A 5,433-nucleotide genomic window follows, 5' to 3' on the forward strand; every position below is an offset into this window, starting at 1 on the left:
CTAAGGTCTTTTTTTCCTCTTGTTTGGGGTCACTCTTTTACCTGGCAGTGTTGTAGTTAGGGTGTAAATCACAAGATTCATCACGATACGATATATATTGATTCTTTGGACAACAATACGATATTTGCTGATATCACAAAGTCTGCAACAGTACGATTTTGATCCAATTCAATTCAGGGGACTGCGACCGATATGAGACGACATCATATTTAATTATATTTAACACAGTTACATTTATATCGACTCACAAAAAGCAACTCAATTATGATTTGACCTCCTGTTTTCTCACGTTTAAGTGCAAATGTTTTTTATCAGTTAGGAATTTCAAAATAAAGGCGCTTCTTAAAGATGATGATATGCTTTCAGTGTTTAGCATCGCCGATACTGGATCGTTGAAGTAATATATTGATATCCAGATCAATGTATTGTTACACCACTATGTTGTAGTAAAGACTACCTAAACCAAGACTTTGAGGGGTTGAGACCAAGTCAAGACCAGACTAGTGCGAGTCCCATCCTACATGACACAGTTACGATAAAATGTGGAACATGCAAACAATAAGCACTCCAAAAACTGATCTGAAAGAACCACAATCCCTTAAAAACACCCACAGAAAACAAATGAAGATTCCTCTTCATTCACCTCTTCTGTTGACATATATACAGTACGGTATATGTGTTAGGGACCCAAAACCGTTTAATGACGTACAAACCAAGCTGTGGGCTTGTTGAACTGTTGCAACACTATTAAATACAGGTCTGCTAATTATTTAATAAGGGTACCAGAGAGAAGAGGCAATAATCTGAACATAAGCCTACTTGACCATTAAGTAACCAGCCTTATTTCATTTATAAGATCAGTGTTATGGTTTAATAGAAATATCATTCATTACTATCAATCAATCTATTTCTATATTTTGGAGTTCAAACTGGGGCTGTCAATCGATTCAAATATTTAATCGACATTAATCGCTTGATTGTCCATAGTTAGTCGCGGTTAATCACTAATTAATCACATTTTTATCTGTTCAAAATGTACAGTGAACAAATATGCTTGCTTTATGCAATTGTGTGTATATATTTATTAATGGAAATCAATTAACAACACAAAACAATGACAAATATTGTCCAGTAACCCTCACAGGTACTGCATTTAGCATGAAACAATATACTCAAATCATAACATGGCAAACTGCAGCCCGACAGGCAACAACAGCTGTCAGTGTGTCAGTGTGCTGACTTGACTATGACTTGCCCCAAACTGCATGTGATTATTATAAAGTGGGCATGTCTGTAAAGGGGAGACTCGTGGGTACCCATATAACCCATTTTCATTCACATATCTTGAGGTCAGAGGTCAAGGGACCCCTTTGCAAATGGCCATGACAGTTTTCTCTTGTCAAAAGTACTACTACAAGCACTTGGATAACATGGTTGGTACCAATGAATTCCTTAGGTTTTTTCTAGTTGTATTTGATACCAGTATTTTCACTCTAGCTTGAAAACTGAATTGCAACTTGCGTTAAAGAAATTAGTGCGTTAAAACTAATTTGCGTTAACGCTTGATTATCGCGTTAACTTTGAAAGCCCTAAGTTAATAATAACTTACATTAATATAGTGTCTGTCGAGAAACCCGAGGACATTTTACATGGAGGTAGGGCGACAAACAAAACAAAGCAACTAAACACAAGAACAGAAAAAGCAAACTTGTAGTCAAGATCAACTAAACCGAGACCAAGTCATGGCCAAGACCAGAGTGTATCAACACCGAGACAAGACCAAGACCAGACCAGTGCGAGTCCCACACTGCATGACACGCACTATAAAATGTGGAACATGCAAACCATAGGTACTCCTCAATTTGATCTGAAAGATCCACTTCCCTATAGAAACACCCACAGAAAACAAATGAAGATTCCTCTTCATTCACCTGTGGTCTTGAGACCGGTCTAGGGTACTACAACACTGGTATTTTAGACAGAGGATGGAGATTTCTCCCACCACATCACATCATGGTAAATTTTCGTGTACAGAGGTTGTCTATCAGCGTCCGTTGTCCGTTTTAACCTATTTGTGCCCGCAACTGAACTTTTTAATTTCCTTTGGTAGAAGTGTTCTCTGGGTTTGCCTAAGCAGAAATGTGAAAACATTTTAAAAATGAATAAGTAATGCTCAAAAGTAAGTTATTTCTTATCATACTATATCTAATATTTGGGCACATGATGGGACTACTGTTTTTGCAATCATATTTTAGGAATAATCAGTAGTCCCATGTGGCCAAAGACTAGATACAGTATGATAAGGAAATGCCTGTATCTCAGAAAATACAAGGAGCACAATCAAGTATTTGTTATCTATGAACTCATAAGTTGAATATCAAGGATATGCACACATTTGCAGTGTAAAAAAATATTTTACATGGAAAACATTGAATAAACACAATATTTTCCTAATTTTTCAAAAACATTTTGACTTTGACTATTAATAAAAGTGTGATTTTCATGTGATCTAAAATGTTCAAAGTTGTACATTTGCCCAAAGTATGTCCGTACTAAATTTCAAGCATTTTGACCAATCAGAACAAACATTGTGGCATTTTTCTTTATCATACTAAATATAGGCTTTGGGCACAAATGGGTTAAACCAGGGGTTATGAACCTTAATATGGAAATACATTTACTGTTTCTGGGTCAGGACACAACACATACGATGACAAGCAAAACACGAAAGCTTTCAAGAACTAATGCAGCGTTTTATAGTGGCAGCATCTCCTGACTGTGTGCCTGTAATACCACCAGTGTCCTGGTGGGGTCCTCAGCCCATAAGGCCTGACAGCTTGTAGTATACAGACAGTTTTGACAAGCTGGCTGTGTAGCTGTAGGGATCCACAGTATGTTCTCAGTCCCCTGTGTAAATGTTACCTCTGAGTGCTGAGCTGGCTGCTGGCTTTGCTTTTGTCTGCCAGAGCGCTGCATGGCTCCAAATAGGATTTAGTCTGTGGTTTAACACCAGGTTAGAGTCAACACACGCGCACGCAGCTGATATTTGCACTACACACGAACAATGAGTGCTATGATTAGGAAGAAGGATGTGATCAGTTTTCATCGCCATCAGAAATGCAATTAAGAAAGCTCCTGCACACTCCTTATGAAGACATTAAGAATTAATGTGCTATAATTAGTAGGTGTAGATTTAATTTATATCTTGAATTAAGTTAAAAGTGTCTCGGTCCTTTTATTACTCTGAGTGACAGAATGTTTCGTCACACATGCAATCATACTTAATCTCTCCGTGTCCCATTTCTTCAAGTAAAGACAACAGCATGGTGAACGGCGTGGTTGGGATGGAGCTGGCCGATGAAACATGTCACTATTTTCACCCATTCATGCCCTAAATCAAGTCTCCTTTTGGTGACACCACTTCCATCACCATAGTCTTAATATGAGGAGGACAGTAGAGAGGGGATTGGTGGTAAAACCTGTCACAGTCTTGTCTTGGGGAGACAGTAAGTGGTGGAAAGTAACTTTATAGGAGTCTTTCCATTTTATGCTACTATCTACTTTAACTCCATTACATTATACAGGCAAGTATTTAGGGCTGCTTTAGGGCTGAAATTCTTAGTCGACTAATACTCATATGATTTTGTCGACTAATCGTTTAGTTTATTTAATCGACAGATCTGTAAAATTGAGTTTCTCCTCAAAGAATCACAACTTTAAATCTTGTGTTTACCAGCGATGCGCTCATAGGTTTCTTAGAAATAAGTTATTCATCATGAAAAAAACATTAAAAACAACTAATCTACGAAAGAAATCTTAGTCGACTAAAATCGAATCGACCGATTAGTCGACTAATCGACTAAGAAAGGACGGCGCTACAAATATAGTACTTTTTACTCCACGACACTTATCTCTCTCGTGTAGTTACTAGTTAGCCTACTTTTCAACAGAGGGGGAAATCGTAATAGAATCTTGTAGTCAAGTAGATGTATTGTTGCTTTAAAGAAAAGGGGGTGATGATATATGATATTACTGTTAAATTAAAAAGAAAACATCTTTAGGCTACAAAACAGAAGTATTAAATGTCAACTTATACACAACATCAACAATAAGACCCCTGTGCAGTCTGTACATACAACACAACCGATTACCAATTCTATAAATTAGGGCTGTCAAAGTTAATGTGATAATAACGCGTTAACGCAAATTTGTTTTAACGCCACTAATTTCTTTAACGCATTAAGGCAACTTGTGATTTTTAGGCTGTAGCAGGCATATTTTTAAAGCCATCGTTACCAACCATGTCATACTAGCTCGTCAGGAAGGAGGCTAAATAACACTCCAAACTTGCACTAAAATTTGGTGAGGAAAAACGATCATGGCCATTTTCAAAGGGGTCCCTTGACCTCTGACCTCAAGATATGTGAATGAAAATGGGTTCTGTGGGTACCCACAAGTCTCCCCTTTACAAACATGCCCACTTTATGATAATCACATGCAGTTTGGGGCAAGTCATAGTCAAGTCAGCACACTGACACACTGACAGCTGTTGTTGCCTGTTGGGCTGCAGTTTGCCATGTTATGATTTGAGCATATTGTTTTATGCTAAATGCAGTACCTGTGAGGGTTTCTGGACAACATTTGTCATTGTTTTGTGTTGATAATAGATTTCCAATTATAAATATTTACATACATTTGCATAAAGCAGCATATTTGTCCACTCCCATGTTGATAAGAGTATTCAATACTTAACAAATCTCCCTTTAAGGTACATTTTGAACAGATAAAAAAAATGTGAGATTAATTTGCGATTGAACAGATTGATAATATTTAAGCTACAAAACAGAAACATTAAAATGTAAACTTGTACACAAGTGGAACGACATCAGCAACAAGACCCCGTGTGTCCAACAGAGGGGCATTCTGCAGTCTGTGCATACAACTGATGATCAATTATATAAACATACAACTGCCTTCCTCACTGTAGCCTCACAAGAAATCAACCAGAGAAGAGACACAACACTAAAGCAGACAACCTGGACATAAACAAGATAAACTCTACAGCGGCTGAAGTCACTAACACACATATAACAGCAAAGGAGACACTGCACAGTTTTTACACACAGCACGTACGTAACTACGTTGCTATGCAACGGCGTTGCCGCAACGTAGTGGCAGTTGACGTTCTCAACTGGAGACGTCAGTAGTATCAAAGAGTATAGAAACAAAGAGATGAGTCACAGTAAACAGCCGTTACCGCCGTTTTGGACTAAACGTTTAATATATTTATAATATTGTATTGTTCACCACGGGGCCATTTCGGTAGAATATGACGATAGAATAGAAATAATTATGTTTTTACTTTTGTACGGCACTTTTTAGGCGGACGTTTTACTGACGTCCGTTAGTCGCTTTCAATCCAAAATGGCGGAC

Source organism: Sebastes umbrosus, chromosome 5, assembly GCF_015220745.1.
Source record: "Sebastes umbrosus isolate fSebUmb1 chromosome 5, fSebUmb1.pri, whole genome shotgun sequence".
NCBI lineage: Eukaryota > Metazoa > Chordata > Actinopteri > Perciformes > Sebastidae > Sebastes > Sebastes umbrosus.